This window comes from Somniosus microcephalus, unplaced genomic scaffold (genome assembly GCF_052327205.1).
Source record: "Somniosus microcephalus isolate GS21.2 unplaced genomic scaffold, FLI_Smic_1.0 unresolved_chr1, whole genome shotgun sequence".
NCBI classification, from domain to species: Eukaryota; Metazoa; Chordata; class Chondrichthyes; order Squaliformes; family Somniosidae; genus Somniosus; species Somniosus microcephalus.
The window spans coordinates 138,470,363-138,492,382 of record NW_028225179.1 but is presented as its reverse complement, the minus strand read 5'-3'; the positions used below and the strand labels follow the sequence as shown (position 1 = coordinate 138,492,382).

Here is a 22,020-nt window from a genome sequence, read left to right as displayed (position 1 = left end):
TACCACACTGGTCAGTGCTGTTAGCCACTAGGCTGTTTCCACACTTTCCACGTTACCGTACCAGAGAAGGGGGAATTTGGACCATTGTTGAAGGAACAAAGAGAATCTCGCTGCCTAGCATTCAAGTGGGTATGTGGGGGCGAGGAAGGACGCAAATTTAAATAAAGACAACAACACCATCACAAGAGTTATGCTGATTTTATTACAAATACAAGTCTACAAGAGGTAGTGTTAATCTACCAGCACCAAGTGTAGGGCCTGTCCACATCTTAACCCTTAAAACACACCAAATCAGCGAGGTCGCAGACTTCGTTTGGATGGGACAGGGCTTCGCTGCTCAACAGGTCACCAACAACCAGGCGGCAGCTTTGAGAGAGAGAGAGAGAGAGAGATTCTTCACACCATCCATTCTCTCCCACTTGTACTGTGGAAGTGGGAAGACACCAGTCTCTGGGCTTGTGGGTTCCCCGCAACCTGCAGGGAGTGAAAAAAATAAGACCCTTTTAACTGCTGTCTGCGGCGGTTATGGCCTGGCTGATGTACAGCAGCCAGGAGTGTTCAGAGCACTGTGTCTATCGTCAGGGTTAATTCAGTAACTCTAGTCTGTAAAGTGTCATCATTAACATCGCTGCTACCAGTTAAAGTCCTCATTATAATTAATTATTCACATACCTCACTACTGCACACAACTTTATAGACTTCCATCCTTCTCTGTAAACCTGCAAACAGAAAGAATGTGAAACACAGCCCCTAAAACCAGGAGAGGAAGTGACAGATCGAGAGTGTTCGGAGCACTGTGTGTATCACCAGCGTTAGTTCAGTAACTCTAGTCTGTAAAGTGTCATCATTAACATTTCTGAGTTGTCCCTCTCTCTGAAGGCACCAAGCCCGACTGGAGTTCACTGGGGCCAATTCTGAATATTCATTAAGTTTCAATATTAAAAACGCTGACATAACAAAAGCGTGACTGGGAAAACTGAACTGTTTGCTAGAGAACGGTGACAATCCACTCACCGCGCTATGCTGTGCGAGAACGATTCAGCTCCTCGTTCTTTACTCCAAGCTGTAAAATAGAAACAAATGGTTAAATGCTGCCCTCAAGACATGCATCAGGTTTTAGTCCCATTAGTTTCTCTAGTACTTTTTCCTCTACTTATATTAATTACGTTATGTTCCTCACCCTCATTAGACCCTTGGTTCTCCACCATTTTTGGTATGCTTTTTGTGTCTTCCACAAGATACAAAATAGGCCATTTAAGACTGAGATGAGGAATTTCTTCACTCAAGAGGGTGGTGAATCTTTGGAATTCTCTGCCCCAGAGGGCTGTGAATGCTCAGTCATTGAGTATATTCAAGGCTGAGATCGATAAGATTTTTGTACTCTAGGGGAATCAAGGGATATGGGGATAGGGAGGGAAAGTGGAGTTGAGGTCGATGATCAGCCATGATCTCACTGAATGGCGGAGCAGGCACGAGGGGCCGTATGGCCGACTTCTTATAACAAAAAATGAGCTGCCAACCTGGGGAAGCTGCAACACAGGATTATATGCATGCTAAAAAGCAGAAGCAGCATGCTATAGACAGGGTTAAGCAATTCCACAATCAACAGATCACATCAAAGCTCTGCAGTCCTGCCACATCCAGTTGTGAATGGTGGTGGACCATTAAACCACTAACAGAAGGAGCAGGCTCCAAGAATATCCCCATCCTCAATGACGGTGGAGCCCAGCACGCGAGTGCAAAAGACAAGGCTGAAGCATTTGCAACCATCTTCAGCCAGAAGTGCCGTGTGGATGATCCGTATCAGCCTCCTCCCGAGGTCCCCACCATCACAGAAGCCAGTCTACAGCCAATTCGATTCACTCCACGTGATATCAAGAAACGGCTGAGCGCACTGGATACAGCAAAGGCTATGAGCCCCGGCAACATCCCGGCTGTCGTGCTGAAGACTTGTGCTCCAGAACTAGCCGCGCCTCTAGCCAAGCTGTTCCAATACAGCCACAACACTGGCATCTATCTGACAATGTGGAAAACTGCCCAGGTATGTCCTGTCCACATAAAGCAGGACAAATCCAACCCGGCTAATTACCGCCCCATCAGTCTACTCTCAATCATCAGCAAAGTGATGGAAGGTGTCATCGACAGTGCTATCAAGTGGCACTTACTCACCAATAACCTGCTAACTGACGCCCAGTTTGGGTTCCGCCATTACTGAATTCCAGAGGTGAGGTGAGAGTGATTGCCCTTGACATCAATGCAGCATTTGACCGAGTGTGGCATCAAGGAGCCCTGGTAAAACTGAAGTCAATGGGAGTCAGGGGGGGAAGCTCTCCACTGGCTGGAGTCATACCTAGCACAAAGGAAGATGGTTGTGGTGGTTGGAGGTCAATCATCACAGCCCCAGGACATCACTGCAGGAGTTCCTCAGGGCAGTGTCCTAGGCCCAACCATCTTCAGCTGCTTCATCAATGACCTTCCCTCTAACATAAGGTCAGAAGTGGGATGTTCGCTGATGACTGCAGTGTTCAGTGTCATTCACAACTCCTCAGATAATGAAGCAGTCCATGCCCGCTTGCAACAAGACCTGGACGACGTTCAGGCTTGGGCTGATAAGTGGCAGGTAACATTCGCATCATACAAGTGTCAGGCAATGACTATCTCCAACAAGTGAGTCTAACCACCGCCCTTCATATTTAACGGCATTACCATCGCCGAATCCCCCAACATCCTGGGAGATACCAGTGACCAGATACTGAACTGGACCAGCCACATAAATACTGCGGCAACAAGAGCAGATCAGAGACTAGGTATACTGCAGTGAGTGTCTCACCTCCCGACTCCCCAAAGCCTCTCCACCAGGCAGAAGGAGTGTGATGGAATACTCTCCACTTGCCTGGATGAGTGCAGCTCCAACAACACTCAAGAAGCTCGACACCATCCAGGACAAAACAGCCCGCTTGATTGGCACCCCATCCACCACCTTAAACATTCACTCCCTCCACCACCGGCGTACCGTGGTTGCAGTGGGTACCATCTACAAGATGCACTGCAGCAACTCCCCAAGGCTTCTTCTGCTGCAGCCCCCAAACCCACGACCTCTACCACCTAGAAGGACAAGGGCAGCAGGCGCATGGGAACACCACCACCTCCAAGTCACACACCATCCTGACTTAGAAGTATATCACCGATCCTTCATTGTCGCTGGGTCAAAATTCTGGAACTCCCCACCTAACAGCACTGTGGGAGTACCTTCAGCTGCAGCAGCTCAGGAAGACCGCTCACCACCACCACCTTCAAGGGCAATTAGGGATGGGCAATAAATGCTGGCCTTGCCAGTGACACCCACATCTCAAACGATTAACAAAAAACCCTTACTGCCCTATTCGCATATCCCTCGATATTCCCTTAGTATCCAAAAATCTACTGAGCTGTTGAATATATAATCGATTCAGCACCCACCGCCCTGGGGTAGAGAATTCCAAAGATTCACAACCCTCCAAGTGAAGAAATTTCTCATCTCGTCATAAATGGTCGACCACTTATCTGGAGACTCTGCCCCCTAGTTCTAGACTCCCCAGCCAGGGGAAACAGAATCTCAGCATCTACCCTGTCAAGCCCCCTAAGAATCTTATGTTTCAATGAGATCACCTCTCATTCTTCTAAACGCCAGATAATATAGGCCTAGTCTACCCAATCTCGCCTCAAAGGAAGACCCTCTCATCCCAGCAATCAGTCAGGTGAACCTCTGTTGCATCCCCTCTAAAAAAGGCAAGTGTGTCCTTCCTTAGGTAGGGAGATCAAAACTGTACACAGTACTCCAGGTGTGGTCTCACCAAAGTCCTATGTAATTGCAGCAAGATGTCCTTCCTCTTATACTCCAACCCCCTTGCAATAAAGGCTAATAAATAAGTTACGTTTCTGCACTCACCTCCTGTTCCTCTCGTGAGCAGCACTGTTGCACCTTATTCCTTTGTCCTGTGCGTTCCCTTGTCCTGTGAAAACAAAGAATATAATGAACTGCTGTCTGCTGCCAGTATTGCCTGGGTAACATACAGCAGCTGGGAGTGTTCAGAGCACTGTGTCTATCGTCAGGGTTAATTCAGTAACTCTAGTCTGTAAAGTGTCATCATTAACACCTCCGCTACCAGTTAAAGTGCTCGTTATAATGAATTATTCACATACCTCACTACAGCATACAATAGGGCTCTTCCATCCTTCCATCTGTAAACCTGCAAACAGAAAGAATGTGAAATACGGCCCCTAAAACCAGGAGGGGAAGTAACAGATCGTGATCGGGAGTATTCAGAGCACTGTGTGTATCACCAGCGTTAGTTCAGTAATTCTAGTCTGTAAAGTGTCATCATTAACATTCCCGAGTTGTCCCTCTCTCTGAAGGCACCAAGCCCTACTGGAGTTCACTGGGGCCAATTCTGAATATTCGTTAAGTTTCAATATTAAAAATGTTGACATAACAAAAGCGTGACCGGGAAAACAAATTGCTGCTTGCTGGAGAATGGTGACAATCCACTCACCGCGCTACGCTGAGAGAGAATGATTCAGCTCCTCGTTCTTTACTCCAAGCTGTAAAATAGAAACAAAAAGATTAAACGCTGCCCTCGAGACATGCATCAGGTAACGTATAGCGCTCGAGAATTGAGAGCACTGTGTGCATGCATCATCAAGGTTAATTCAGTAACTCTAGTCTGCAAAGTGTCACTGTTGTTTTTAAATCCCCCTCTTGGGAAAGCACCAGTCCCTGCTAGAGTTCTCCGCGGCCACTTCTCACCCGCCCCCGCGATGAACCAACTCAGCACAGACCAGGGCTGTCGAACCAGAGACCCTGGCGATGGGTGCGACCCCAGGCGGTTTCATTTACCCACTGAGCCAGTGGTACCTCCTGCGCTCAATAAGGGGGGGGGGGGGGGGGGGGTTTGCTGCAACATGTCACCGAGTTGGCAATCTGCACACCTCAGCACCCAACATCTGCCCTTACCCCAGTCCGCAAAACAGAAGATGCTAAAACACTCCATAAACCGTACAACACAGTGCTACTGCAGTCAGGAGTGTTCAGCACCCAGTGTCTTGTTAGCAGGTTTAACTTGGGTGCCGATCAAGTGCCAATCACCCATGCAGAATATTAACTATTACAAACACAAGAATTAGGAGGAGTCGGCCATATGACACTTCGCGCCTGCTCGGCCATTCAATAAGATCACGGCTGATCTTCTACCAGAAGTCTACTTTTTACATGGTATTTACAGCACAGAAACAGGCCATTTGGCCCAACTGGTCCATGCCATTGTTTATGCTCCACACGTGCCTCCTCCCACCCATCTCACTCCATCAACATATCCTTCTATTCCTTTCTCCCTTCATGTGTTTCTTAGTTTCCCCTTAAATGCATCTGTACTATTCGCTTCAACCACTCCCTGTGGTAGCGAGTTCCACATTCTCACCACTCTCTGGGTAAAGAAGTTTCTTCTGAATTCCCCATTAGATTTATTAGTGATCATCTTATATTTATGACCTCTGGTTCAGGTCTCCTCCACAAGTGGAAACATCTTCTCTACGTCTACCCCATCAAACCCTTCCCACCCTATTCCCCATATCCCTCGATTCCCTTAGTATCCAAAAACCTATTGCTCTACCTTGAATATACTCATTGCTTCAGCATTCCCAGTCCGCTGGGGTAGAGAATTCCAAAGATTCACAAACTTCCGAGTGAAGAAATTTCTCATCTCAGTCATAAATGGCTTATCCTGAGACTATGCCCCCTAGTTCTAGACTCTCCAGCCAGGGGGAAACAGCCTCTCAGCATCTACCCTGTCAATCCCTCTAAGAATCTTATTTATTTCAATAAGATCACCTCATTCTTCTAAACGCCAGATAATATAGGCCTAGTCTACCCAATCTCTCCTCAAAGGAAGACCCTCTCAGCCCAGCAATCAGTCAGGTGAACCTCTGTTGCATCCCCTCTAAAATGGCAAGTGTATCCTTCCTTAGGTAGGGAGATCAAAACTGTACACCGTACTCCAGGTGTGGTCTCACCAAAGTCCTATGTAATTGCAGCAAGATGTCCTTCCTCTTATACTCCAGCCCCCTTGCAATAAAGGCCAATAAATAAGTTATGTTTGTGCACTCACCTCCTGTTCCTCTCGTGAGCAGCACTGTTGCACCTTATTCCTTTGTCCTGTGCGTTCCCTTGTCCTGTGAAAACAAAGAGAGAATATAATGAACTGCTGTCTGCTGCCAGTATTGCCTGGGTAACATACTGCAGCTGGGAGTGTTCAGAGCACTGTGTCTATCGTCAGGGTTAATTCAGTAACTCTAGTCTGTAAAGTGTCATCATTAACACCTCCGCTACCAGTTAAAGTGCTCGTTATAATGAATTATTCACATACCTCACTACAGCACACAACTTTATAGACTCTTCCATCCTTCTCTGTAAACCTGCAAACAGAAAGAAAGAATGTGAAACACGGCCCCTAAAACCAGGAGGGGAAGTGACAGATCGCGATCGGGAATATTCAGAGCACTGTGTGTATCACCAGCGTTAGTTCAGTAACTCTAGCCTGTAAAGTGTCATCATTAACATTCCTGAGTTGTCCCTCTCTCTGAAGGCACCAAGCCCGACTGGAGCCGTTACTGAATATCCGTAACAGTGGCAGTATTAAATGCTGACCAAAAAAAACGATGGAATGCATTCACCTTGCTAAGCTGTGCAAAGAATGATTCAACTGCTCGTTCAGTTCTCCCTGTAAAAGAGCAACAAGTGGATGAAACGCTGCCCTCGAGAGGTGCGCCGGGTGAGGCACAGCAGAGGCGAGCATTCAGAGCACTGTGTGCATCGTCAGGTTTAAATCAGTAACTAGTCTGTAAGGTGTCATCATTAACACTCGGGTATACCGTTAACTACAGCGTGTAATGAATGATCACGCACCCGATCTCAGTGTGTGGAGCCGGGATAGAGCAGTCGGGCCGAATGGCCGGTTTCTGTGCTGTAAATTGTGCGGGCGTGTAATTGCACGACACCAGCTGTCAATCCCAACCAGCTAACCTGCAACACAGAGAAATGTTAAACATAGCCCCCTCCAGAAGAGCCACAGAAACAACTGCAGGACAACATTCAGGAGTGTTCAGAGCACTGTGTATCGTCACCTTTAACTCAGTAACTCTAGTCTGTAAAGTGTCATCATTAACACTCGGGTATAGGTTTAACTTGCGGATCTAAATCATTGTTCGCGTACCTGGCCACATCGCAGAGTCCGGGGTCCCAAGATGTTCTGTCTCCACGCTGCAGAACAGGAAAGAAGTTAAACAAAGCCAGTTTGCAAGCACAGGAGCAGGTAACACAATGCTGTCAGTTGTATACAGACCGACTTGACAGGTTGGTGTTGGCTGTGGCTGGTTTTCCCCCTCTCCCCAGTCTGAGGATAGGGAGGTTAACTGTAGAATAATCCCACCTAGGCCAAGAACAGCTCAGCACAGACCAGGAATCCAACCCAGGCCCTCCAGCCCAGGAAGATCCAGTAACAACTTGTATTTATAGAACGCCTTCAATGTAGTAAAACGTCCCAAAGGAGCTTCACAGGAGTTTTTAACAAAATCTGACATGGAGCCACATTAGGACTTGGTCAGAGAGGGAGGTGGGGGGGGGGGGAAAAGAAAGGAGAGAGGGAGAGCCAGAGAGGAGAGGGAGAGCCAGAGAGAAAGAGAGCGCGCAGTTCAGGGAGGGAATCCCAAAGCTAGGCAGCTGAAGGTCCGGCCACCAATGGAGGAGCGATTAAAATCTGGGATGTGCAAGAACCCAGGATTGGAGGAGCTCAGGGATGTGAGGAGGTTACAGAGATAGGAGGGGAGGGCGTGTAGGGATTTAAAAAAAACCCGAGGCGTTGACTTTTGCTAGGCTCCCGGCTCGGCAAGGTGCTGTGTGCTGCATCGGGAAAAAAAAGTGAATTGTCGCACCTCTTCCTCTGTGCCGGATTCCATCCTTCGAACCTGCAAAACAATCAAGTAGCAAGGTTACAGGCGACAGTCACTAGCGGGGCAGGTCAGGCAGCAGCCTGCAGTTGGAAGCATTCAGTGCGCTGCGGGTTATCATCACAGTCTAACTCAGTAAAGCAAAACTTGAGTTTCATCATAACACTCAAAAGAAGCCTTGCGGACGGTCGGTCAGTAATAACCAATGCCTCACGTACCTCACCGCAAGGAGCAACTTCTGAACCGCTGCCTGGTCCCTCGTCCACCTGCGGGACAGATGTAGAAAAAAAAGCACACAAACATTAAAGATGGTTCCACTCAGCTCTCCCGATGGCACAATGTGATGCTACAGACCCAAGAACTTGGTTGAGTAGACTAGGCCTAGAAATTCAGTGGGCCTTGCGCTCACTTAGCGCCTAAAGAAGTCTTTTGCGCCGGCGGGGTGGTAGCGCGGAAACTGAGTGCAGCGGCATTGGCGGCGGTAGCCGTTAGCGCTGCGCCGGGACCGATGACGTCATCGGTGTGCGCGGTGGCCCGTAACGCCCCGAAACCGCGCCGATCCCCATATTTATTTGCACCCGCCTCCTCCGAAGCGGGCGCAAACAGCGAACAGAAAACGGGGCCGTCCTGCTGCCATAGTGGGGCGCTTTAAAGCTGAAGGTGCGGCCGGCCGCTTTTTCGGCGGCCGCCTGCCCGCACCTCCTTCCCCGGCCTCCTCCACCCCCCCCGCGGCATTGCCGGCTGGTTTCCGTGGAGCCCGGCACTTCTCCGTTGTGCCGGGCTCTTTTGCCGGCACTCGCGATCGGGGCTCCGGCCGTTGCAGGCACCTCCCCCTTAAGAGGAGGCCTGCAGTACCGCAGCCTGCTGCACTGCATCGGGTGGCGCTGCAGCAACTAGCGCGCCGATATTCAGTTGCAGCGCCCCAAACGGGGGCGGGCACACCCTGGTATAGCGCCCACTTCCGAATTGGGGCGCAGAAGACGAATATACGGCGTGCGCTAATGCCTCCCCGCCCAGCGCTAACCTTTGGGCGCGAGCGAGCTGCCCGCGCCCAAGTGAATTTCTAGGCCCTAGAGTTTAGAAGGACGAGAGGTGATCTTATTGAAACATAAAATTCTTACAGGGCTTGACAGGGTAGATGCTGAGAGGATGTTTCCCCTGTCTGGAGAGTCCAGAACTGGGGGAGGGGTCTCAGAATAAGGGGTCGGCCATTTAGGACTGAGATGAGGAGAAATTTCTTCACACAGAGGGTGGTGAATCTTTGGAATTCTCTACCCCAGAGGGCTGTGGAGGCTCAGTCGTTGAGTATATTCAAGACAGAGATCGATAGATTTTTTGGATATTAAGCGAATCGAGGGATGTGGGGATAGTGCTGGAAAGTGGAGATGAGGTAGAAGATCAGCCATGATCTTATTGAATAGCGGAGCAGGCTCGCAGGGTCAATTCCTGCCACACTGAATTAGCTGGGACATCAACAGCAACTTGTCTTCATGTAGCGCCTTTAACAGAATAAAAAGTCCCAAGGCACTTCACAGGAGCGTTAGCAAACAAAATTTGACACAGAGCCACATAAGGAGATACAGTAAACTCTTCCATATCCGGCATCTACGGGACCGGGATGGTGCCGGTTGATTAAAAATTCCAGATAACGGAGAGGTATACCTACCGAGGCAATTTATATATCGGCCGACCTCAGACCAGAAGGTGGTAATTCTGTTGGGGGGGGGGGGGTGTTCCGAACCCAGGAGGGGAGGTGGGACATGGAATGGCAATGGCCCAAGCTGGTTCTTGTAAAAGCCGAAAGGAGCACACCTGCTTATTCTGGCCCCACAAATATACAGTAAAACTTCCCTTTGGGTTCCTCTTTGGCTGGACAGCCAGCTGATACAGTGCGGGGAAGATTGCAGCACCCACAGCGACGGCGGGAACAAGTGGCAAGTCATTCCCCACCATTTTCAGGACACTACTGCCCCCGTTCCTTCTGGGGCGGAAGCTTCAAAACCTACTCCTGAATTTTGCCGGTTGTTAAAGAATTCCAGATGATTAAGTGCCGTTTAAACAAGAGTTTACTGTACAGTATTAGGGTAGATGACCAAAGAGGTAGGTTTTAAGGAGGATCTTAAAACAGGCGGTGGGGGGGGGGGGGGGGGGCGCGGCGCAATTATTCAGGCTGGGGGGCCACTTAAAAGTTTTGGTGAGCCGCACACAAAATAAATTGTGTTAACAACAGTTACCATTAAAATTTGTTCCGGCATTTATTGCATTATGAACACATCATGTCATTTCCACACTTAATAAAAATAACACTTAATGTGCTAACGAACATGATACAGGTTTACCCAAAACCTCTTAGCCATTGAGATGATGCCAGAATTAAAAAACTGTAAAAATTGTTATTGACAACTAGAATTTTGTGAAAAAAAAACCTTTAAGCAATTATAAACTTTGACGATATATAATTTTAACAATGAGAAATCATACACTATCTATAAAATTTTAATTTTTTCAAAATTGAGTTAATAGAAGAGATTGCAAATAGCTCGAAATATAGTCTTACCCTTGTATAATGAAAATTGGGTTAAAGAAAAACAAAAACTCACTGAAAAATGAAGCCTCTGATGTGCGTTAACCAGAGAATCGAAGTCAAGCATCATCTCCACTGCAATGCGGACCACTGCTGCATGGTGGGTCATTGCTCATCGTAGATCTACGTCTTAACTTCATCAGAAAGTGTCTGCTGGCATATGTAAGTTGATCCAAACAGCACAAGCACCTTCTGGGCTGGAGCCTTGATCTTTGGAAAACTCTGTTCAGTGAGTGTGAGAGAGCGAGCGCGAGAGGTGTAAAACCCAGGAAGCGTCACATTGCAGGTTGAGAAGCTCAAGTTGGCAGTCACAGAGTGTCATCAACATCAACTGTGAACAGCGAGGATTTCTAACGTTCTAAACTCCTGGAAATCGGCGAGAAAGTTCAGCCTGCAGGTCGAGTAGCGACGACCTGTACACTCAGCTTTTGATCGCAAACAGTAATCTGTCGCAGTGGGGGGGAAATGGCTGAACTGCTTGTTTTCTGACGGGAGAAAAAAAAGGGAGTAACTTCACCATAAGTGACTTGACACCGAGATGCAAATCATGAGCAAGAAGCCCCTCCCCTTGCAGCCTTCAATTCAGTTCGTTCATGCGGCCCAGGGTATCGACAGCGAGTGCAAAAATCAGAGAGCCAATCCGCTTCCTTCAACTGCGTAAAAATGCAGATTTTTTCTTTCAATAAACCAATCTCGGCTCTCAGCTCCCCGCACGCTTTTCAAACTTTTACCCAAACGAAGCCAGCTTATGCTGGTATGATGCAGAACATCCGTGTGCTCGGATTCAGAGTCCTCCAGCAGAGTTACAAATTGCCCGCGGTTTAATCTTCTTGCTCGAATGTAGGTGCCAACTTTTGTAAGTGTTCGTGCTATTGCTTCGTTTTAGAACACTTTTATAGGAGGACCTCTTGATGAGTAGTGCAGTAAAATAATTGTGTTCGCAATTGGTTTCTCGATGACTTCTTTTCAGTAACCCAACACGTTTGCCTGTCGGAGTTGGGCTTCCATCAGTGGTCACACCCGCCAATTCTTTCCACTCCAAATTTTGACATGCACCGATTTACAGCCTCCAATAAATCCGTTCGCATCGTCTGTAGGATTCGCAAAATTGAACATTGTCCTATAAGGGTCTATTGGCAGAAAAGGCCTCAATTTTAAAGACTGTTTTAAAAGCCCAGAAAAAGGGGCACACAAAATGGCCGCCAGACCCCGTGACCAGCTTTTTGGGACATTTTAAAATGGTTCCTGCAGTCCAGACAGCTTTTGTGGATTCAGCAATTTCGGAGAATGCGAAACCAGACAGAACCCCATACATATAGATTGGATGCAGATTCCAATCAGATCGGCCTGTAGATAAAGGCCATCAAAATGTTTACCCAGACAAAAGGGAAACAGCTTCAAGTTCAAGGGGGGACTTCAAGACCCATTAAAGACAATACAAGGTCATTCCAGACCAGAGATGGCAGTTACCGGCCATCCCGAAACTACTTTAAACACAATGACTACCCCCCTGTGCTACAAGCCCGCCAAAATTTAAACAAAGACTAACCTTGATATGGCGGGAGATAAGGGCCTCCATGAAAAGTATAACTGGAGACCTGGGGTAGCCATTAGCAGTGTGGTTCGGAGAGAGCATTGTAGAGATCATTCTCGAGAGATCGCTCGGGGGTCCGAAGATGACGACGATTCGGTAGACGATCGGGATCGGAGACGTTTTGAAGACTCAGAGTAGCCATTGGTGGTTCAGGTTGAGTCAGCGTCCAGACCCGGGGTAGCTATCGGGAGATCATCGACAAACCCCGGGCCGTTGACGAGACGACAGTTGACGAGAAGAAACGGCAAAACGCCTTACAGAACGGGTAGCCATCAGCGTCGTATGCAGGAGCACGGAGAAATCGGGGCTGCGACCACCATCGTCGTGTGAAGGAGCACCGAGAAAACGGTCCGTGGACAAAACGATGGATGGCGCGTCCTGCTGAACTAAAGTGTCCAAGAAGCCATCAGCTTGGGCAGCCCGCTGCCCCTACAGCCCAACGAACACGTGACGACAGCAGGCCCGAGAGAGAGACCTAGGAAAGAAACCCCTTACAGACGTGACGTATCTTCAACCGACTGCACTGATGCCAATTCTTCTGTGAGCTCAAAATGTTCGGCGATACCTCAAATGAAAAACAACTGGGCTGTGTCTTTGACAACTCTCAGCAAGTGCCAATGCACAATAATAGAAATTGTTTCCTTCACTTTTCAACTGCAGGTCCAGGTTTTTAAAAAAAAAAATCCGTTCCTGGGATGTGGGTGTCACCGGCAATGCCAGCATTTATTGCCCATCCCTAATTGCCCTCGAGAAGGTGGTGGTGAGCTGCCATCTTGAACCGCTGCAGTCCGTGTGGTGAAGGTACTCCCACAGTGCTGTTAGGGAGTTTCAGGATTTTGACCCAGCGACGATATGATTCCTAGTCAGGATGGTGTGTGACTTGGAGGGGAACTTGGAGGTGGTGGTGTTCCCATACGCCCGCTGCCCTTGTCCTTCTAGGTGGAAGAGGTCACGGGTTTGGCAGGTGCTGTCGAAGAAGTCTTGGCGAGTTGCTGCAGTGTATCTTGTAGACGGTACACACTGCAGTCACAGTACGCCGGTGGTGGAGGGAGTGAATGTTTAAGGTGGTGGATGGGGTGCCAATCAAGCGGACTGCTTTGTCCTGGATGGTGTCGAGCTTCTTGAGTGTTGTTGGAGCTGCATTCATCCAGGCAAGTGGAGAGTATTCCATCACACTCCTTACTTGTGCCTTGTAGATGGTGGAAAGGTTTTGGGGAGTCAGGAGGTGAGACACTCGCTGCAGAATACCCAGCCTCTGACCTGCTCTTGTTGCCACAGTATTTATGTGGCTGGTCCAGTTAAGTTTCTGGTCAATGGTGACCCCCCAGGATGTTGATGGTGGGGGGATTCGGCGATGGTAATGCCGTTGAATGTCATGGGGCGGCGGCTAGACTCTCTCTTGTTGGGGATAGTCATTGCCTGGCACTTCTGTGGCGGAGAGCTCACCTCAAACAGCTGTTTCGTGTCTGGGCACAAAATAGCAGCAGATTCAACAATACATCACTTTATAAATTCTCCGTCAGAGAACGGGTTGTTGTTCTTGGCGATTGTGTGTGCAGTCATGTAGCTCGTGCTACTTCCATCCTGTGCCATTTGCAAACCATGTCATCAGCTTTCTTTGCTTCCCCCCCCCCCCCCTTCGGTTTTTGTAATTGGATGCAGGTTTACTCTCAAAGTGCCGATTCACACTACTGCGAGCACTGCTGCATTCTCTTTGCAAGTTAAGCACACAGCTTTTTCCACCCGTGCTGGTAAAGTAATATTTAGAAGTCCATTCTTTGTTGAATACGCGGCATTCAGCCTCTACCTTTCTGTTCTTTGATGGGCTCATTCCAGAAGTTTGGTTCGGGTTCGAGGGTATTTTTCTGGCAACACTAACGTAGTCACATCAAAATCAATGAATCCCAGCGAGACCCAAAATCGTAAAACGCTCAATTATTGTACACACGCGCACAGTATTACAGTGCTACAAAAGAGATGCCAGAGATCAGATTTCTTACCCCTTTTTTTTATTATTTGTTCACAGGATGTGGGCGTTGCTGGCAAAGCCAGCATTTATTGCCCATCCCTATTTGCCCTCCAGAAAGGGGGGGGGGGGGGCGGGTACCCGCTGCAGTCCGTGTGGTGATACTACTTCGTAGTGGTTTGTTACAACTGAGTGGCTTGCTAGGCCATTTCAAAGAGGCAGTTAAAAGTCGACGACATTACTGTGGGTCTGGAGTCACATATAGGCCAGACCAGGCAAGGACGGCAGATTTCCTTCCCTAAGAAGGACATTAGGTGAACCAGATGAGTTTTTAAATGACAATCCGGTGGATTCATGGTCTCCATTAGCGATACTAGCTTTTTATTCCAGATTTAATTAATTAACTGAATATAAATTCCCCAGTTGCCGTGGTGGGATTTGAACTCATTAGTCCAGGCCTCTAGGATTACTGGTCCAGTAACATAACTACTATACCCAAGGGTATTGGGCTCCAGTTCTGTTGCCCTCCGATACATTACCCAAGTGGCTATTCTTCGCGAGGGTTGACCAGAATCACTGCCGAGCCAATTCCTCTACTTACAGGCTGCACAGAACACGCCCCCCATCACAACCGAAAGTGAGCGGCCCAGCTGATCTCCCCCACCTCCCCCCCCCCGGCCAAGGGAACAGGGACTGACTGTCGTTGCGCCCTGCCGACCCTCAAAACACTTCTCTTTTCCACCCTCACCCTTAAGCCCCATCTCCCCATGAGGCCACCGGAACAAACTTTGCCCGGGGGGGGGGGGGGGGGGGCAAACGCTTGCGGCAGGCCCAGAGACTAGCAATGTTCCCTTTAAGACCGCGCAGCCGGTTTTTCAAACGTCAATACTGCGCAGGTGCGGTATTTTGAATGGGGCGGCGCGGCGCCAAAAAAAGACAGGGAACATGGCTAGCAAGTCACTTCCGTTCCACAGCCCCACCATCCCATGGCCACGTGCAAATCACCAAGGTATACGGCGCCAGTCCGCTGCACCGCGAGGAGTCGAGCAGCCGTTGCCTGCTGCTTCCGAGAAGATCCGGACCCCGAGGCCGTTCCCGGTGAGAAGGGCAAGAACCCCGTCGCCACCAATCTCCATCCAAGACTTGCCACAAATTTTGAAACTTTGGACCGGTGTCTCTGGGTGCTCAGACCTCCCCCTCCCCGGAAAAGAATAAAAATATGCCGATCCCAGGAGGAGACGGACTCTTCCCCCCCCCCCCCCAAACCCTGTGGACCCCTGGTTCAAGATGGACGGGTCCCAGCAGCGGCCACTCACAGGAGGCGTGGCAAAGGCGAAAGCAATAGAAGCATTAAAAAAATGGTGCATTTCTGCTGTTGAGTTCAAGAATCAGTCGGCAGGCCGGATTTTGCCCGCCACTGGTCTTAAAAGGAGGAAAGAGAGGTGTTTAGGGAGGGAATTCCAGAGCTTAGGGCCCAGGCAGCTGAAGGCATGGCCGTCAATGGTGGAGCGATTATAATCAGGGATGCTCAAGAGGTGAGAATTAGAGGAGCAAGGCTGGACGAGATTACAGAGATAGGGATGGGCGAGGGCCATGGAGGATTTGAAAACAAGGATGAGAATATTAAAAGCAAAGCGCTGCTGAACCAGGACCCAATGTAGGTCAGCGAGCACAGGGGTGATGGGTGAACGGGACTTAGTGCAAGTTAGGACACGTACAGCTGAGTTTTGGATGACCTCAAGTTTATGTAGGGTAGAACATGGGAGGCCAGCCAGGAGTGAGTTGGACTAGTCAAGTCTAGAGGTAAAGGCATGGATGAGGGTTTCCGCAGCAGATGAGTTGAGGCAGGGTCGGGCGATGTTACGGAGGTGGAAATAGGCGGTCTTAGTGATGGCGTGGGTATGTGGTCGGAAGCTCATCTCGGGGTCAGATACGACTCCAAGGTTGCGAACAGTCTGGTTCAGCCTCAGACGGTTGCTGGGGAGAGGGATGGAGTTTGTGGCAGGGACCAAAGACAATGGCTTCGGTCTTCACAATATTCAACAGAGAGGGAAGAATTTGTCGCGGATGCCAAGAAGAGCAGAGGTAGTTCTCTCCCGAGTGCCCTGGGCCAATATTTATCCCTCAACCAACATTCACTAAAATGGACTACCTAGTCATTGTCACATTATTGTTTATAGAAACATAGAAGATAGGAGCAGGAGTAGGACAAAGTCAACATGGATTTACAAAAGTTAAATCGTGCTTGACTAATCTACTGGGATTTCTTGAGGATGTAACTGGTATAAAATAGATAAGGGAGAACCAGTGGACTTTCAAAAGGCTTTCGATAAGGTCCCGCATAAGAGATTAGCGTGTAAAGTTAAGGCACATGGGATTGGGGGCAAGGTGTTGACTTGGATAAAGAACTGGTTGGTAGACAGAAAGCAAAGAGTTGGAATAAACGGTTCTTTTTCCGAGTGGCAGGCAGTGACTAGTGGGGTACCGCAGGGATCGGTCCTAGGACCCCAGCTATTCACAATATATATTAATGATCTGGACGAGGGAATTAGATGTAATATCTCCAAGTTTACAGACGACACAAAGCTGGGTGGGCGTGTGTGCGGTGAGGAGGATGCTGAGAAACTCCAGTATGATTTGGACAGGTTGGGTGATTGGGCAGAAGCATGGCAGATGCAATATAACGTGGATAAATGCGAGGTTATCCATTTTGGTGTCAAAAACAAGGCGACAGATTATTATCTGAATGGCAATAAATTGGCAGAAGGGGAAGTGCAACGAGACCTGGGCGTCCTTGTGCACCAGTCGCTGAAGGTAAGCATGCAGGTGCAGCAGGCGGTTAAGAAGGCAAATGGTACGGTGGCCTTCGTAGCGAGAGGGTTTGAGTACAGGAACAAGGATGCCTTGCTGTAGTTGTACAGGGCCTTGATGAGACAACATCTCGAGTATTGTGTGCAGTTTTGGTCGCCTTATCCGAGGAAGGATGTTCTTGCCATGGAAGGAGTTCAGCGAAGATTCACCAGGCTGATACCTGGGATGGCAGGAATGACGTACGAGGAGAGGTTGGGTCGATTGGGCTTGTACTCGCTGGAGTTTAGAAGAATGAGAGGGGATCTCATTGAAACTTATAAAATTCTAACAGGACTAGACAGACTAGATGCAGGATGTTCCCGATGGTCGGGGAGCCCAGAACCAGGGGTCACAGTCTAAGGATAAGGGGTAAGCCATTTAGGACAGAGATGAGGAGGAATTTCTTCACCCAGAGAGTGGTGAGCCTGTGGAATTCTACCACAGAAGGCAGTTGAGGCCAATTCATTAAATATATTCAAGAAGGAGTTGGATATATTTCTTAAGGCTAAAGGGATATGGGGAGAAAGCAGGGACAGGGTACTGAATTTGGATGATCAGCCACGATCGCATTGAATGGCGGAGCAGGCTCGAGGGGCCGAATGGCCTACTCCTGTTCTATGTTTCTAGGCCATTCGGCCCCTCAAGCCTGCTCCGCCATTCAATGAGATCATTAATGTATATTGTGAATAGCTGGGGTCCAAGGACCGATCCCTGCCGTACCCCACTAGTGACTGCCTGCCACTCGGAAAAAGAGCCGTTTATTCCAACTCTTTGCTTTCTGTCTGCCAACCAGTTCTCTATCCAAGTCAATACCTTGCCCCCAATCCCATTTGATCTTGCTGTGCTCAAATTGACTGCCGCGTTGCCTACATTACAAACAAGTGCCCTTTGGACGTTCCGAGATCATACAAATGCAAGTTGTTCCTCCCGATCCTGCCAAAATGACCAGGTGGGCGAGGGCAGGGTCCAGTTTCGACAGTGATGGGCCTCCCACCCACACCTGCCCAAACGCCCTGCGAGCACTCAACTGCCGAGGCTTGCGCAGCCGGGGGAGTCGCAAGGAAAGCGTTACTGGGAATTGGCAACGCCCGTCGGAAGGGCAGGCAGTCAGTCAGCACAAACCAACACCAGGGGGGCTCTGCTGTCCAGTCAGCCAGCGCAAAGCTGAGCAACAGGGGATCAAGGAGGATATAAAAGGGTCTGACTGCGATTCCCTCACCACTTGTCAAACATTCTTCCAGTACTGACCATCTGAGCTCAAAGTACCAGAGACTGAGCATGAAATAAAAATAGCCTAGCGCACATCAGCTCACAAGGAGGATTGGAGAAAACGGCAAGATTTTCTTAAAACAAGTAACGAATTGCATCTCAAGAGGTCATTTATATGTATTCACCCTCCCTCCACCAGAGGGCGATACGTCCCCTTCAAAAAAAATGAGCAACATTCGAAATGGGCCAAGTCTTTTTAAACTGTTGCAGGAAACCAGATCCTGTAAGTTTTCCCCACCCTTTCGATGATTTTTCTCTCCCTTCCACCCAGCAACTTTACAAATCGTACTCCAAATTAAAAAAAAAGCCTAGCTGAGTCAGCCAGTGGCTCAGTGGGTAGCACGCTCACCTCAGAGGCAGAAGGTTGTGGTTTCAAGTCCCACTCCAGAGACTTGAGCACAAAAATCTAGGCCGACACTCCCAGTGCAGTGGTGAAGGAGTGTTGCACTGTCGGAGGTGTCGTCTCAGCAAGTAATTAGGAAGGCTAATGGAATGTTGGCCTTTATTGCTAGGGGTATGGAGTATAAAAGTCGGGAAGTTTTGATGCAACTTTACAGGGCGCTGGTGAGACTGCACCTGGAGTGCTGCGTACAGTTTTGGACTCCTTAATTAAGGAGGGATATACTTGCATTGGAGGCAGTGCAGAGAAGGTTCACGAGGTTGATTCCTGAGATGAAGGGATTGACATGACACAAAGGTTGAGCAAGCAGGGCCTATACTCATTGGAGTTTAGAAGAATGAGAGGTGATCTTATTGAAATAAAAGATTCTGAGGGGGATTGACAGGGTGGATGCTGAGAGGATGTTTCCCCTGGTGGGGGAATCTAGAACTAGGGGGCATAGTTTCAGAATAAGGGGACGCCCATTTAAGACGGAGATGAGGAGGAACAACTTCTCTCAGAGGGTCGTGAATCTTTGGAATTCTCTACCCCAGAGGGCTGTGGAGGCGGAGTCATTGAATATATTCAAGAGAGAGATTAACAAGACATTTGAACCGCAAGGGAGTCGAGGGGTTTGGGGAGAGAGCGGGAAAGTGGTGTTGAGGCCAAGATTGGATCCACCATGATCAGGCTCGAGGGGCCGATTGGCCTACTCCTGTTTCTTATGTTCTTTCAGATGAGACATTAAACCGAGGCCCCGTCTGCCCTCTTTAGGTGGGCATAAAAGATCCCAGGGCACTATTTCGAAGAGCAGGGGCGTTTCTCCCTGGCCAACATTCATCCCTCAAAACAACATAAAAACAGATTATCTGGTCATTATCACATTGCTGTTTGTGGGATCTTGCTGTGCACAAATTGGCTCCCACATTTTCTACGTTACAACAGTGACTACACTTCAAAAAGTACTTCATTGGGTGTAAAGCGCTTTGGGACGTCCGGTGGGTGTGAAAGGCGCTATATAAATGCAAGTCTTTTTTTTTTAAAGTTTACTGCAGCACTGATGGTCCAAATGCTTTAAAATCGCTGATCGCAAAAAGATCAGGTTAATAAGAAAAAGCCCTATAATTAAAAAAAATGGTGGAATCTTAACGAACCTCCCTGGTTCTGATGAGGTCTGTACCAAAAACACTAGCCTATTTGTTGATTAATACATTGAGCTTTTCCAACAATTTCTGCTTTTATTTAAAAAAAAAGCAGGTTTCCCCTTAAAAAGTATGTGAAGTTTAAGGCGGTGTCTGACTATCAAAAGTTTTTTTTTTTTTTTTTAAAGCCGTATTACCAGAAGAGTTTCACAATGAGCGGGTATGGTAGCATAGTGGACTAGTAATCCAGAGGAGAGAGAAACGGAGTTAACGTTTCAGGTCGAACACCCTTTGTCAGAACTGGAAAAAAAAGCAGGAACAGGGATAGATTTTAAAGCAAGTGGGGGCTGGGAAAAGGGGGAGGGGATGAAAGAACAAAAGGGAAGGTCAGAGATAGGATAGAAAGCAGGAGAGATTGAGACACATCAAGAGATATTCAAGGAACACAGATGCTGCCCTGGCCTGCTGAGTTTTTCCAGCATTTTCTGTTATTTCGGATTTCCAGCATCCGCAGTATTTTGCTATCGTAGTAATCCAGAGGCCTGGACTAATGATCCAGAGACGCGAGTTCAAATCCCACCACAGCAGCTGGGGAATTTAAATTCAATTAATTAAATAAATCTGGAATAAAAAGCTAGTGTCAGTAACGGTGACCATGAAACCATCGGATTTTCATAAAAACCCCATCTGGTTCACTAATGTCCTTTAGGAAAGGAAATCTGTCCTTACCCGGTCTGGCCTATATGTGACTACCACACCCAGAACAATGTGGTTGACTCTTAACTGCCCTCTGAAATGGCGACTCACCACCTCCTTCTCAAGGGCAAACGGGGATGGGCAATAAATGCCAGCCTTGCCAACGACACCCACCTCCTGTGTACGAAAAAAAAAATCTTTACAGCCTGACTCTTGCCAGCAAAACCGACTCTGGCCTTCCAAGCAGATCATCCAGCGACCCGTTACAAGGACACAGTGTCCTTCCCACTTCTCTGTAGTCTGCAGCTAGAAGATCAAACAGGAGACAAAACTCGACCACCAAAACCTTCACTACACCCCCTAAGTCTTAGTAACCCACGGCAGAGTTGAAAAAAAAAATCAACCAAATTGAGCTGAGCTGAGAGTTGGTGTAGGGGTTACAGGGATCGGGTGGGATATGTGTCGGTGCAGGCTCGATGGGCCGAAATGGCCTCTATCTGCACTGTGTGATTCTGTGTGAATTAGAAAGGGTCATTTTACTGCAGCAGAAACGGGACCCACATGCTCACTAAATCCCCTCCCCCACACACAAACCTCAACAGTCTAAAATTCACAGCACGTTCTCTAAACATTTTAGAAGATTAAAACCGCATTTAAAAAAAGGATTAATTTTCAATTAACAGAAAGCATCCCAGGGACATGGTCCCAATTTATCAGGCCATTCATTATATTCTGATTTTTTTTTTAAGTTATAAATGTTCTCTCTACAAGCTCAACAATGCAGTGAAAGCCAACAATCTTCTCCTGCAACATTAAAAAAAAATCACGTTCCGTTTAAAAGCCACCAACTTTTATCCTGAAGCAGTGAAGTGTGCTTCTCGATCTCTCCCAGTGAAATACTTTGCAATTGCCCTTTTGTTTGGAGAGAGCTTAAAAATAACTAGGAGCATTTTTTTTTTAATGCCAGAAAGTTAAACAGAAGCTCCAACGGATTTAACAATCTAAGCAACACTTGAAATGCAGCTAAGGTTAGAAGCCTGGACTGTGGCAGCAATCTTTAGCCTCCCAGCATTGAGAGTAAATCTCACCCTCGCCCCCACAAAAAAAAGCCTCTTATTGCTGCATCTCAAGCAAATAAAAATTATTGCACTCATGAATCATGCTCCTTCCTTTTTTCCCTCCTTCTTCACCCCTTCCCCTTCCCCTTTCCCTTTCATTTTTCTTTTTCTTTTCTTTCCCTCAAGCAACCCCTTACCTCGATAACCTCTCCCTCTGCCAAGCTGCATCTGGCTGGATTTAGAGGTGCGCACTGCTGAAAAGCACCAAACCACGTGGCGCCCACAGGCCATCAGGACCCCCCCCCCAACCCAGCTCAGCAGCTGGCCGCTCCACTCGCCTCAACCGCTTTCTTTAAAAAAAAAATGAAATGATCTATTTCCATGCGACCTCTTTTTTTAAATTAACCCGTTGCTTATGTCTGCGGTCCAGCTTTTTTTTAAAATCGTAAATTTTTGCACAGGCACGTTTGAGGACAAGGGTTAGTGATGGGGTCCTGTTTGG

The 22,020-nt window shown here is 48.2% G+C and overlaps 1 long non-coding RNA gene across 10 annotated transcripts; it reads right to left on the bottom strand.

The window, feature by feature from the left end:
• Nucleotides 1-183: 183 nt before the first annotated feature.
• LOC147096000 (uncharacterized) lies at nt 184-21,784 on the bottom strand. 10 transcript variants are annotated; one of them, XR_015074846.1, is made up of 13 exons: nt 21,716-21,754; nt 10,581-14,032; nt 8,199-8,246; nt 7,966-7,998; nt 7,248-7,294; nt 6,402-6,450; nt 6,144-6,207; nt 4,533-4,581; nt 4,183-4,229; nt 3,929-3,992; nt 1,015-1,063; nt 673-719; nt 184-474 (listed from the first exon to the last, which is right to left on the bottom strand). It is a non-coding gene; the product is annotated as an uncharacterized LOC147096000 (long non-coding RNA). The 10 variants fall into 10 exon arrangements; XR_015074847.1 differs by lacking the exon at nt 21,716-21,754 and having other exon boundaries at nt 10,581-11,655; nt 12,114-14,152; XR_015074854.1 differs by lacking the exon at nt 10,581-14,032 and adding an exon at nt 6,941-7,057 and having other exon boundaries at nt 7,248-7,998; nt 21,716-21,782.
• Between the last annotated feature and the right edge of the window lie 236 nt (nt 21,785-22,020).